Source organism: Acinonyx jubatus, chromosome C2 (assembly GCF_027475565.1).
Source record: "Acinonyx jubatus isolate Ajub_Pintada_27869175 chromosome C2, VMU_Ajub_asm_v1.0, whole genome shotgun sequence".
Classification (NCBI taxonomy): domain Eukaryota; kingdom Metazoa; phylum Chordata; class Mammalia; order Carnivora; family Felidae; genus Acinonyx; species Acinonyx jubatus.
This window is the reverse complement of record NC_069384.1, coordinates 40,004,393-40,019,585: the sequence shown is the minus strand read 5'-3', so window position 1 is coordinate 40,019,585 and position 15,193 is coordinate 40,004,393. Positions and strand designations below refer to the sequence as shown.

At 34.6% G+C, this 15,193-nt stretch overlaps 1 protein-coding gene across 2 annotated transcripts in view; it reads right to left on the bottom strand.

Annotated features, from left to right (window-relative positions):
• ZNF654 (zinc finger protein 654) overlaps positions 1-15,193 on the bottom strand; it is a 92,664-nt gene that overhangs the window by 38,849 nt on the left and 38,622 nt on the right. The gene's annotated exons all lie outside the window — the stretch shown is intronic.

The window sequence follows — 15,193 nt, the reverse complement described above, 5'->3', positions numbered from 1 at the left end:
TCATCTTTTTTAAATAATTGTCTTTGGAAAATACTGTGTCTTTAACAATTCATAATTTCATACAGGAGGAAATATGACTTATTTCCTAATCAATGAGCTGAAAAACTATAAAAATTATTTAGTATTACTTAGCAGTCCTAAAGTAGTACAAATGACAAGCACGTCAAAATCTTTAGATTTTAATTCACCTAGAAGATCCTCAACTAGGAATACCTATAGTTGCATTTTTTAAACACTTTTTGCCTTTAATCCAAATTAATCACTAATAAAGAATGAAGTTTTTAAGATGCAAACGATGAGATAATACACTTTTAAAAATTATATAAAACACTCAAGTATTACACAATACTACAAAGACTCTTGTAAATAACATAATAACCATGCCCCATAAAATTATATTTTATAAAAATTTGATTACTTAAAATTTTTAAATGTCAGCAGACCAAAAACATAAAAACAATCAAAGCAAAATGATACACTAAGAAAGATTCTTTGCTGATTTCCCTTAATTAAAAGGCTTAAACAAGTAATTTTTAAAAAGTTAACAACTGGGTAAGAGAGGGCTACCTCACAGGAAAGAAACACAAGTGGATTTTGTTTTCAAATATGAAAAGATACTCTACTTAATTAAGTAAAAATTTATAAAGATGAAATACCTTTTCTATCATATTTACAAAAGTGAAAATGTTGGTATATTCTATGATAGTTCTGATGTAGAGAAATCGGTTCTGATATCTTGGAGGGATGGTAGGAGGTACTACCTCTTTTAAGGGCAACAGTTATAATCATCAGAAAAATTACAATGTACACATTATCATTTGACTTAGCCAATTCCACCTATAGGAACTAAATCAGGCAAACATACACACATTAGCTTAAAGACATATATAAGGATATGCATCCGTAGATAATTTGTAACAGCAAAAGAAGAGAAACATTATGTCTACCACAGGGGGCTGGGTAAATGAATTCTAATACACCCATACAATGAAATATAATGCAAATTTTAATGAGAATTTTAGTGAGAATACACTTATATCTGTATGAATAGATAAGAAAAAAATTCCAAGATATATTGTTAAGGAAAGATGCAGAAATATATTAATTATATTATCATTTGTGTGAAGGGGGGGTAGAGGGCACATGAATAGCAATGCATATTGTCAAAAGTATCTAGAAGGATATGCAACAAACTGGTAAAATCAAATGAGTCCACATAAGTAAAACAGAATTTAGGTGTCAGGAATAAAAATAATTATGTGTCATTATTAACTCTTTTGTAATTCTTAATTTACTATCAATGAATATGGAAAAAGCTCCAGCAGCCTACATTTGGACTCCTCTCTATCCCTATTAACAAAGCATTAATTCACATCTATCTCATCTTTAAACTTCTAACAGGCCCTTCCTATCTTCAGTCTTGCTATTATTCCACACTTACTTAAAATCCATGTTCAATATAGCTGCCACTGTTATCGTCCTAAAACACAGAATGATTTGACTACTTTAACAGACTTTACAAATTGCTGTTTGGACTGTACCATTTAAGCAAAGACCTTCAGCTGACACATTTGTTTTGTATGAGTAATTTTTTTTTTTAATTTAGTCAGTTGCTAATATTTAAAAACTGTGCTACTTCAGATTAAATCTAAATTTCTGTGAGCTCTTAAAAAACTAAGAGCCCCAATAACACAGGGTTTGCATCCTTCTATGAGATGGGCATCTACTCTACTGCCTTTAGACAAACCATGAACCTCCTTTCCAACTGGCCAGTCTCCATTCACCTCTCTTATGTCTCCAACATACTAGCTGCTTGACTTACTTATTACTATCATTCCCTTCCTATTCTATATAGGTATTTGAGATCATTAACCTAGAGCAGGAAATACAAATTCCTTACCACAGTGTAAGAACTTTTATGTCTGATTCAAAACTACACTTAACACACATAGCTTTTATCACAAATGTCATGCTCTCCAATCACAGCAAACTTCTCCCCATTCCCTTAACTCCTATGCTTTTAAGGTCTTTGGGTTTGTTGCCTCCTCAAGACCTATTTACACAATTTCACCTAGGAATTTGGTCTAAACCACCCTTCCTTCTCTGTAGCTGATTCTGTGCTATTGTAGTATTGTACCTTACACATGTCTCTATTATAACATGTTGAAAGATGGAGGAGGCGTTAGATATGCACTAGGTAGAAGCGGGAGGGACTGCATCATTATGTTGGGTAGATAGTATTGACTGTTAGGGCAATTAATTGTATTGAAAGAGGGAGAGATAACAAAGATTCTTAGTGGAAATAAAATGTGCTCTAGATAGGAATATACAGATGCACATGACCTTGTAGAGAATTCAACAAAATATGCAGAATTATATAATGTCTGAATTATTGGGATTCCTTCTCTAAATAAACAAATAAATAAGCAAACTTTAAAAAAAAAGGAAAAAAAGAGGTTTCTTTCTAAAAATTTATTATTGTATAATGTTTATACTAATTTTGAGTATGTTTAATATCATGTTTAATGTTTGTATAATACATATTTAATATTAACAGTCTATATACTAATCAATGTATAATTAACCCTAGTCCAAGTTATGAGTTACCTAAAGTTCATTTATGTAAATTAAGTTATTCAAAATAGAATTACTTGAACAAAATAATTTATATAAGATATAAATTATAGTGAAACAAATACATGATAAAATGCCTTTGAAGTAAAAAAAAAATATGCCATATATAATCATACTTATGGGACTTCCATCATTCATCATAGCTTATGAGCTACACAAGCTTGCATAACAAAAGTACTGCTGCAGTCCCTATTTATGAAACAAACTATATTATGTCATTGGGATGCTTGTAAATGAGACCATAATTTCTCATCTATTACAAATGGAAATAAGGTACCACACTTCCTTAAAATAAGACACACATAGTAGATTGTTTGGTAGTTATAACTAGACTCACTATTCTTTTTTGGGTCTCCGTAGCATATAAGTAATTTTCATACTAAAATATAAGAATGTGGATTTTTGTATTTATCCACCATAAGAAAATTCCAATCAAGTATGATGCTTAACCAACCAAATGCAAGAAATCCACTTACTAAATTAGAGTACAATGTAGAGAGAGAAATGAAAAACACAAGCAAGAACTGGAGATACAGGTAATGGAGTATATCTGTCTAACATGTCTAACTGTATTTGCACAAAAAGAGAGAGAAAGGGGGAGGGAGGGAGGGAGAGAGAAATGAGGCAAAGACAAAAACAAGGAAGACTTTTTCATAATTGATGAAAAAATACCAACCTCAGATCCAGTAAGCCCAAGAAATCCCATAAGGATTAATAAAAATTAAGTCTACACCTAGCTAATCACAGTAAACTATAAAATATCAAATACCAAAAGCAAGGTATAAACAACCACAGAAAAATAGAAACTGTTTTCAAACACATAGGAAATCAAATTAGCAAGAAGGATCTACGATGAGAATTAGTGAATATACAGGCTACAGATTTTGACAGCATGAAGAAATAATCTCATTTGGGCTTTATTATTATTATTTTAAATATATATATATATATTTAAACTAGATATATATATTATATATATTATATATATATTATTATTTTAAATATATATATATTTAAACTATATATATATTATATATATATATATATATATATATATGTATAGTTTGTTTTGTTTTATTTATTTAAGTAATCTCTACACCCAACATGGGGCTCAAACTTATGACCCCCAGATGAAGAGGTGCTCACTCTTCTGACTGAGCCAGCCAGGTGCCCCTCATCTGGGCTTTAAAATATAGCAAAAATACATGACATAAATAGCATTTAAGTTGGAAGAAATTTTAGCATTACTGAAGCACCTGGGTGGCTCAGTCAGTTGAGTGTCCGACTCAATTTCAGCTCAGGTCATGATCCCAGGGTTGTGGATCAAGCCCCACGCAGACTCTGAGATTTTCCTTCCCTCTTTCTCTCCCCCTCTACCCCACTCCCCTACTCTCTCTCTCTCTCTCTCTCTCTCTCTCTCTCTCAAATTAACAACAACAACAAAATAACATTATTATTCCAGTGTCCTTGGATTAGAAGAATGTAAAGAACATATAAAGTACATACTTCAATAAGTTAAGCACTCAATTCTCCTTAAGTAATTAAAAATTTTACATACAGTAAAAGCACTTTCAAGTTTTTCTGGAGGTAGACAAGTTGATTTACAAAGTGGAATATCTAAGAAAAACCATGAAACAGCAAGAGCAATGAAAAGGAACTAGCCAACATTAAAACATTTTGAACCTACATTGAACCAACATTCTATATTGAACCAATATATTCTATATTGAACCAACATTATACTGGCAGATGAGCAAATAGCCTAATGAAAGGAAAAATCCAAAAATAGACCAACTGCATGTGAAAAGTGTGTATACAACAAAAGCAACATCTCAAATCAGTAGGGGCAAAGTTGACTTCTTCATATTGCATAGCCAAATGTTATATAAACACAAAATTGATTCACTCCAGCTTCCAAACAAAAAATTCAAAATAGATAAAAAACTTAAATGTAAAAAATTAAGCATTACAAATATCAGGAAAAAAATCCCATATAACTTGGCTATAGAGAAATCATTTTTCTTTAGATCATTCTTAACTATAATTCAAGATTCCGAAGCAATAAGGGCACCAGGGTGGCTCAGTTGGTTAAGCTTCTGACTTCGGTCAGGTCATGATCTCATGGTTCACGAGTTCGAGCCCTGCATTCGGGTTTGTGCTGACAGCTGAGCCTGGAACCTGCTTCCGATTCTGTGTCCCCCTCTCTCTCTGCCCCTCCCTGCTCGTTCTCTCTCTCTCTCTCTCTCTCTCTCGGTCTCTCTCTCTCTCTCTCAAAGATAAACATTAAAAAAAAGTTTAAAAAAAGGTTCTGAAGCAAGAGAGAAATACTGACAAATTTTAATTACATTTTTAAAATGTATAAAAAACATAAGCAAAATCAAAAGAGAAATGAAAAAATAATGGTTTGTAACGATATGCAGAAAAATGTTAAACTTCATTCACAATAAAAAAAATACATATTAAAACTACACTGAAATGCCATTTCTCTTTAGCAGAAAAATCAAGTTTGATTATACTCAGTTGGTGAGGTCAAAGGTAAACAAGGCCTAATTTTGTGGGTGACAATGTAAAATGCGACAAGCTATTATAGAGAGAACTGTGGACTACTTAGCAAATTACATATCTATTCATTCTTTGACAGACTCTAGGAAAGCACCCCAAAATCTACTGGTAAAAATGTAAACAAAAAAATTGTATGCAAAAGGATATTAATTATACTACTATTTAGAATATGAAAATAATGTAAGCAATCCAAATATCTATCATTAGAAGATATGACTGAATAAATTATAGTACATGTGCACAATAGAATACTATGAAATATAAACAGGAGCTTAAACTAAATCTGTATCACTATGGAGGAATCTCTAAGATATAATATTAAGTTTAAAAAAAAAGTAAAGTATATATCTGTTCACATAAAAAAGGACATAGGGGTATGGATATATATACCTGTTAGCGGATCTTGTTTTTTCTATCCAACCAACCATTGTTTTTAATAGGCTTAGATTATTTACATGTAATATAATTTTTGATGTGCTTAGATTAGGACCTACTCTCTTAATAGTTGTGTTTTTTGTTTTTGTTTTTTTTAGTTTTTTTTTCTTTCTTTTTTTTTTTTTTTGAGAGAGAGACAAAGAGACAAAATCCCAAACAGGCTCTGTGCTATCAGCTCAGAGTCTGACATGGGGCTCAATCTCACAATCCACGGATCGTGACCTGAGCTGAAATCAAGAGTGGGATGCTTAAACAACTGAGCCACCTTAAGGTACCTTAAGGTGCTCCTTAATAAACTGTTTTCTATTGTTCTCTCTGGTTCATTGTTGCCCTTGACCTCTTCTTCCACCTGTTTTTGGACTGAATAATTTTATGATTCTATTTTATCTCTACTTAGGCTTAATATGGCCAGCTCTGTATTCAATGTTTTTGGTGGTTACCCTAGGATTTACAATATATATGTTTAAGAAGTCCCAGCATACCTTCAAATATTATGCTGCTTTAGGTTTACTATAATAATCTTTGTGGTATTCTTGTCATTCATTTTCACTTTAAACCAACGTTTCACTACAATATAGTAAAAGCTTGGATTGCAAGTAACTTGTTCTGTGAGTGTTCTACAAGACAAGCAAACATTTCTAATAAATTTTAACTTGATAAATGAGCGATGTCTTGCAAGACGAGTAGTACGAGTAGTACATGACGCTGAATGTCACACAATGAGCCAATGATTCTTCTCTCTCTCGCTGTGGGATTGTGGGTGATTGTCTCCCATGCTCAGATGCTTAGTCTCAGGCTGTGGTGTCTGGCAGAAATCTGATTTTTCAGAACACTGGAAGGTGCCCACAACTGGCACTAGTGTATTTTTTGTCACTTCAAAGTACCTATGGACAGTCCTTTGCTTTTCCATACATGAGTAAGCTTAGGAATGCTTTGCTTCATTCTAGGTCAGCCTGCCTGCAGATATAGACCCTTTCCTCTGCTGCCTTATTGCCAGTTACATTAAATACAGTATATGACAAGAGTTTATTAATACTGTACCATAGTCAACATCCATGTGAGTGTACCCAATGGCCCCCAGGCAGAAAAAGATTCCACTGAGCCAATAAATAGCAGTGATTCCATTAGTGATAGTGAAAGTCGTCCTACACAATAAGCCTCCTCTCTGTCTCCCTCACACCAGCCACGAAGGCTTTCGAAGGAAAATACAGGTTAATTTATTTTTCTTTATATTTTGTATTTATTTTATATTACAGTATTATAATCATTTTTATATGAATATTTTGGGGTTGTGGAATGAATCATCTGAGTTTCCATTATTATGGGGAAATTTGCTTTGATATACAAGTGCTTTGGATTACAAGCATGTTTCCAGAACAAATTATGCCCACAAGCTAAGGTTTTACTATACTTGCTTTAGTCTCGGCATTTGGAAAATATGGCCCAAAGGCTGGCTGCCAGTTTTTGTAAAAGTTTTATTGAGACACAGCCACATGCAGTTATTTATGTATTGTCTATGGCTACCTCAGTGCTACAAGAGCACAGTTGCATAGTTAAAACACTCTATAGCCTGTAGGTCTAAAAATAATACCTGGCCCTTTAGAAAAGTGTTTGCCAACCTCTGCTTTAGACAGTTATGTTTCACAGTGATTAAGAAAAATTCAATTTTATATTTATCTTCAGTTTTTATCATTTCCACCTCTCTTCGTTTCTTTGGGTAGATTTTCTGTCTGGCATCCTATTTGTACTATACCTTTTGTAGTTCAGGTCTTCTGAGAATGAATTCTTTCAGCTTTTGCTTCCCTGAAAACATCTTTATTTTTTAATGTTTATTTGTAGAGAAAGAGAGAGTGAGCACAAGCAGGGGAGGGGCAGAAAGGGAGAGAGAGAATCCCAAGCAGGCTCTGAGCTGTCAGCACATAGCTCGATGCAGAACTCCATCTCAAGAACCGTGAGATCATGACCTGAGCCGAAATCAAGAGTCAGATGCTTAACAGACTGAGCCATCCAGGAGCCCCCCCTGAAAACATTTTTAATTTTCCTTCTTGATTAGAGAGGGTTTATTTTGTTTTGTTTTCTTTAAGCACTTTAAAAATGTCACTTCACTGTGTTCTGACAGGCTTAGTTTCTGAGATTTCTGCTCTATTTCTTATCTTTAGTCTTCTAATTTAGGTTAATGCCTTTTGACTCTGGTAGCCTTCAAAATTTCCTCTCTCATTTTCAGAGTTTGAATGTGATACATCTAGGTGATCTAGATGGCAGGTCAGTGTGTAAGTGTTTGAAATTATCCTACTTGTTGTTCTCTGAGTTTCCTGGATCTCTGGTTGGATGTCTTTCATTAGATTTGAAAATTCATGGCTGTCACTTTATCAGTATTTCTTCAGCCTCATTTTTCTTCTCCTGGGATTCTAGTAGACATTATTATACAGTTTCATATTTCCCCAAAGGTCTTAAATGCTCTGTTTTCATGTATTTTTCTCTTTTACTTTTAGTCTGGGTAACTTCTACTGACTTATATTCAAGTTCATTCATTCTTTCCTCAACTGTGTCAACTCTACTTATGTGCCCAACAAAGGCATTCTTCATCTAGCACTATGTTTTTTTTAATTTCCAACATTTCCATTCAGTCTTCTTAAAGTGTCCCATCTCTCTGCTGAAATTTTCAATATGTTTAACCATGTTACCCACCTTTTCCACTACAACTTTTATATATGAATTTAGTTCTTCTAATTGATTTGTCTTTTGATAGTACATTTTTTTCCTTGCCTTTTTTTTTTTTTAACGTGTCTATAATTTTCAGCTAAAAGCTGGACTTCATGATATACAACAGCAAACACTGATGTTAATAGTATTTATGCCTGGGATAGCCATGCCTTTTCTTCTGTTACGCCTTTACTAGGGAAATTTAAGTAAATCTAGTCATAAATTAAGTGGGTTTGTGTTATGTTGTTGCTATCATGACCTTCAGTGCACCACCAGCTTTAAATTCCTCTACTGTTAGATTATGGTTAGGTTGGAGGCTGGGTTACCAGATACTATTTTAGGTTTGGGAGGCCACATAAGATCTCTGTCACATTTTTAACACCACTATTTAAAAATGCATACTATTCTTAGCTTGGAAGCCATATTTAAAAGGGGGGTGGGGAGGAGCAGCATTTGACCCATAGGCCATAGTTTGCCAACTTCTAAGGTAAAGAATAACCATATCAGGTTAAAAAAGTATATAAAAGACCCAAATTGGGGTTCCTGGGTGAGTCGGTTGGTTAGGCGCCTGACTCTTGATCTCAACTCAGGTCTTCATTTCAGGATTGTGAGTTAACTGGGCTCTGTGCTGGGCGTGTAGTCTACTTAAAAAAAAAAAAAAAAAAAAAAAAGACCCAAATAAAACTTTTATAGATCAAAAACTACAGTATGTGAGATGAAAAAATGAATAGAACCATCAGTAAACAGTGGGTCCACTGTGGATTCTCTTCAAATGTCCTCCCTTAAGAAAACATAATGGTGGTTTCTGAAATAATTTTCGAGGGGCACCTGGCTGGCTAAGTTAGTAAAGCATGCAACTTTTGATCTTGGGGTTGTGAGTTCAAGCCTCATATTGGGTATAAAGATTACTTAAAAATAAAAATCTTTGAAAACATAAAATAATTTAAGGAATTTCCCAATTTTGGTTAAAATTATAAACCCAGGGGCGCCTGAGTGGCTCAGTTGGATAAGCATCCAACTTTGGCTCAGGTCATGATCTCACAGTTCGTGGGTTGGAGCCCTGCATCAGGCTCTGTGCTGACAGCTCAGAGCCTGGAGCCTGCTTTGGATTCTTTGTCTCCCTCTCTCTCTCTCCCTCTCTCTCTCTCTCTCTCTCTCTCTCTCTGCCCCTCCCCCACTCATGCTCTGTCTCTCTTTGTGAAAAATAAACATTAAAAAATTTTTAAAAAATTATAAACCCAAAGATCCAAGAAGCATAAGATCAAGAAACATGAGGGGCTTCTGGATGGCTCAGTCAGTTGAGTGTCCGACTTCCACTCAGGTCACGATCTCCTGGTTTATGGGTTTGAGCCCCATGTCAGGCTCTGTGCTGACAGCTGAGAGCCTGGAGTCTGATTCAGTTTCTATATCTTCCTCTCTCTCTCTGCCCCTCCCCTGCTTATGTGTGTGTGTGCATGTTCTCTCTCTTTCTCAAAAATAAATTAAAAAACATTAAAAAAAAAAAAAAAAGAAACGTGAGGGAAACTACACAAAGCAAATTACAATCAAATTTCTTAAAACCAGGAATAAACTTCAAAAGATACCAATAAGAAAATGGAAAGACAGGCCACAGAATGGGAGGAAGTATTTACTAATCACTTATCTGATACAGAATGTATAAACAGAATATATAAAAAAGTCTTACAACTCAATAAGGCAAACAAACCAACTAACAAGTGGGCAGAAGATTTAAAGACTAGACACTTTGCCAAAGAAGATATCCAATAGCAAGTAAGTACACAAAAAGATGGCTGCCATCAACAGCACTGAGGAAATGCAAATTAAAACCAAACTGAGATACCACCATACAGTTACTAGAATGGTTATTATGAAAAAAAAATAGTAATGAAAACAAATACTAAATAATCTTAATGAAGATGTGGAGCAGCGGAAAGCCCCTTAGACAGCTTGTTAGTATTTCAAATGGTAGAGTCACTTTGGACACAGTTCGGCAGTTCTAGGTTAAACAAATGTTAACTATAACTTATAACATCTAGCAATTCCATTCCTAGGTAGCTACTCAAGAGAAATAAAAACATCTGTCCACACAAGATTTATACACAAATATTCATGGCCCAAAACTGGAAACAGTCTAAATATCCATCAATTGCCGAACATATAAACAAAATGTACTATATACCCATACAATGCAATACTATTCAGGACAAAAAGGAATGAGCTACTCATAGTGCCACAACATGGATGAACCCAAAAACATTACTCTACATGAAAGAAATCATATGTAAAAGTTTACACATTGTGTCATATTGTTTGTATGGAATGTCCAGAAATAACAACTCTATTGAGATACAAAATAGATCAGGGGTTGCCGTAGGCTGAGGAGGGACTGGGAATTGAGTGAAAATGAACACGGGGAGGGGGGGGGGGAAGCTTTCTGGTACGATGATAATGTAAAACTAGGCTGTGATGACAGATGCACAACTCTAAATTTACTAAACATTATCAATTAAACACTTACAAAGCATGAATTTAATAATATGAAAATTATACCCCAATAAAGCTATTAATTAAAAAAAAGAGAGAACTAGGGCACCTGGGTGTCTCAATCAGTTAAGCACCCAACTCTGGATTTTGGCTCAGGTCATGATCTCACGGTTTGTGAGATCGACCCCTATGTTAGGCTCTGCATTGACAGCACAGATCCTGTTTGAGATTGTGTCTCTCCCTCTCTCTCTGCCCCACCCCTGCTCATGCTCTCTCTCTCAAAATAAATGAACATTTAAATGCCCCTCCCCCACTCGCACAGGGTGCTCTCTCTCAAAAAAACTAAACAATAATAAATTTCTAAAAAGAGAACTAGAAATGGATAAGGAGTGAGGATGTATAGACAAAACAAGATTGATGATATGTTGATAATTATTGGAGCTGATGATAGGTAAGGGCAGTCCATTATAATATTCCTTCTACTTTTGAATAGGTTTGAAAATTGTCATAAAATTTTTTAAAAAACACAAGTATTGACAAAGGTGTAGGCAAACAGGTACTCTTATACTGCTGGCAGTATTGTAAATTGGATCAACCTTTACAGAAGAAACTTATCTACCAAAATAACAAATGTCAAATTCATTTATCTAGCAATTCTCCTAAGATACATCTACAGTATACAAATATCCTTGTTCAAGGTTGCTGGGTGGCTCGGTTTGTTAAGTGTCTGTTGATTTTAGCTCAGATCATGATCTCATGGTTCCTGAGTTCAAGCCCTGAGTTGAGCTCTGCACTGACAGTGTGGAGCCTGCTTGGGAGTCGCTCTCTGCCCCTCCCCCACTTGTTCTCTCTAAATAAATAAATACATAAATACATAAATAAATACATAAATAGATAAATAGATAAATAGATAGATAAATAGATAAATAAATAAGCCAACAAACCTACATTAAAAATATATATGTATATCCTTGTACATATTCCAAGGACCACTCATACATGGCGTTTCATTAAAGTGTTGATAACGGTAATAGATTGGAACAAAAAGTAAATACCCATTGTAGAGTATTGGTTAATTAAATTAAATTTTTATATATCCATAAGACTGAAATGCTCTGCAGCCACTTTAATGGCTGATGAAGCCCTTTCTATATTAATGGGGAAAGATATCCAAGTGAAAAAAAGAAGTACAGAACAGTGTATGTACTATACTAAAATTTTTGTAAAATGGAGGAAAAGGGAATCAATTTTTTTCTTGTATATGCATAAAATATCTTTTGTAAAGCAACCCAAGAAAATAATTACATTGATTGCCTATAGAAATGGAAACACAAATTGCAAGATATATCACCATACTTTTTGTATATCCACCATACTTTTTGAATTTTGAACCATAAACATGTATTACCTAGTCAAAACTTAAATTACAAAAAAAGGGGGCAAAAAGGTGACAAAAGGAAATTCTTTTTTTTTTTTTTTTTTTAACTGTTGATTCATTTTTTGGGAGAGAGAGCATAGGCAGGGGAGGGGCAGAAAGAGATGGGGACAGAGGATCCGAAGCGGGCCCAAACCAGGGTTTGAACTCACAAACCATGAGATCATGGCCTGAGCCGAAGTGGGATGCCCAACCTACTGAGCCACTCAGGTACCCCAGTAAAAGGAAATTCTTAAAGGCAGCCTCCCAAAAGGGCACATTAGATACAGGGCCACAAAAATAAGATCAGGGGTGGGGAGGGAGCAAACCAGAAAACAGGGGATGGACATCTTTAAAGTACTGAGGAGGGGGAAAAAACCCTGTTAACCTAGAATTCAATAATCAGGTTTTTTTGTTTTTGATTTTTTTTTTTTTCAAAAACAGGTCTCTGTCACTTACACAGAAGCTAATTAGCTTCTAATTAGCTAATTGGCTTCTGGTTAGGTTTGGCCAAAGAGGGGAAATGGTGGCAAAATGAAAGACAGGTGAAAGGCAACATTGAGAAGTCTTTATCCCCTGCCCTTCTTCTTCTGGGTCATTTTCAGCAGTAATTACATCTCTTCCAAGGTCCCCTCTCACACAGGTCAGTGGTTCTTCCCCTTATCAACCATCTTTAGTCTCTGGACTCTAATAATACCTCCTTCTTCCCTTGTCCTTCCATTTCAAGGGCTAATAGCAACCTGGGTTGCTATAACCAAGTTTGGGTTCACCATCCTCTCCTCATCTATTCCTCAGATCTTCTAAAAACATTTTAAGTGGTACTAGAAGTTACATTCCTTCTACTAAATTATCTAGCATGACTCACATTTCCCTAACTAGATCTTGATTGAAACGACCTATATTATACTAATCAAAAAGAAGGTAAAAAAAAAAAAAAAAAAAAGTAAAAAAAGGAAACAAACATGCATTTGAGGACTATTCCCTACAAGATGAGCAAGAAATTATTTTCTATCCCCCTAACCCCGTTACAGAATTAGAATGGAAAACTTATTCAGTATATCGTAGCTTGAGAAAACTATAATAGCCTAGAGCCAATAGAAGTCACATATTTACAATATTATTAAATATTAAAAAATATATATTTGTCTTGGTAACTGGATCCTGGGGAAAGTTTTGCTATTGAGATATAATTGACATATAACATTGCCTTAGTTTCAGGTGTACAATATAATATGATATTTGTATATATTACAAAATGACCACCACCACAAGTCTAATTAACATTCATAACCACACATGGTCACAATTTTTTTTCTGGTGAACATTCAAGGTGTACACTCTTAGTAACTTTCAAATATACATTATTAATTACAGTCACCATGCTGTACATTACATTCCAATGATCTATTTATTTAAAAAAAATTTTTTTAGTGTTTTATTTTGGAGACAGAGAGAGACAGAGCATGAGTGGGGGGAGGGGCAGAGAGAGAAAGAGAGATACAGAATCCAAAGCAGGCTCCAGGCTCTGAGCTGTCAGCACAGTTTGTACCTTTTGACCATCTTCATCAACTTGGCCCAACCCCCAATGCCCACCTATGACAACCACCAACCTGTTCTCTGTATCTATGGGTTAGGATTTGTTTTGTTTTAAATTCCACATATAAATGATATCATATGATATTTGTCTTTTTCTAACTTCTTTCACTTAAACATAATGCCTTCAAGGTCCATCCATGTTGTCACAAATAACACGACACCTTCTGTTTTGTGGTACATTTATATATGTATATATCTCACATTTTCTTTACCCATCCATCCATTAATGGGCACTGAGGTTCCTTCTTGGCTACTGTAAATATACTACAATGAATATAGGGGTACCGATCTTTTCAAATTAGTAGGTTTGTTTTTTTTGGATAAATACTCAGAAGAATTATTGAATCATACAGTAGTTCTACTTTTAATTCGAGAGTGATCCACACTGTTTTGCATTGTGGCTATAACAATTTACATTCCCACCAACAGAGCACCAGGGTTTTCTCACATCCTTGCCAACACTTTATCTCTTGTATTTTTGATAATAGCCACTCTGACAGGTGTGAGGTGATAACTCACTATCATTTGATTTGCAATTCCCTGAGGATTAGTGATGTTGAGCATCTTTTCAAGTACCTGTTAGCTTTTCAAGTACCTGTTACTTTTCAAGTACCTGTAGGTCTTCTTTGGGAAAATGTCTATTCAGATCCTCTGCCCATTTTTTAATTAGACTGTTTTTTTCCTGTTGAGTTATAGGAGTTCTTTTTATATTTGGGATATTAACCCTCTCATCAGCTACATGATTTGCAAATATTTTCTCCTATCTGGTAGGCTGCTTTTCATCTTTGTTGATGGCTTCTTTTGCTGTGCAGAAGCTTTTTGGTTTGATGTAGTGCCCCTTGTTTATTGTGCTTTTGTTGCCTTTGCTTTTGGTGTCAAAGACTGATGTCATGGAGCTTATCATTTAGGTTTTCTTCTAGGAGTTTTTGGTTTTAGGTCTTATTGTTCAAGTTTTCATCTGTTTTGAGTTGATTTTTGTGTATGGTGTAAGACAGTGGTCCAGTTCCATTCCTTTGCATGTGGCTGTCCAGTTTCCCAGCACCATTTATTGAAGAGACTGTCCATTCCCCAATATATATTCTTGGCTCCAGTAAATTAACTGACCATATATGTATGGATTTATTTCTGGGCTCTCTATTCTCTATTAATCTATGTGTCTGTTTTTATGCCAATGCCATATTGTTTTGATTACTACAGCTTTGTAATATAGTTTGAAATCAGGTCACATGATGCCTCCAGCTTTGTTCTTCCTTGTCAAGATTGCCTTAGCTATTTGGAATCTTTCATGGTTCCAGTGAAATCTTATGAATTATTTTGTTCTATTTCTGGGAAAAATGCTATTGGATTTTTGATAGAGATTGAACT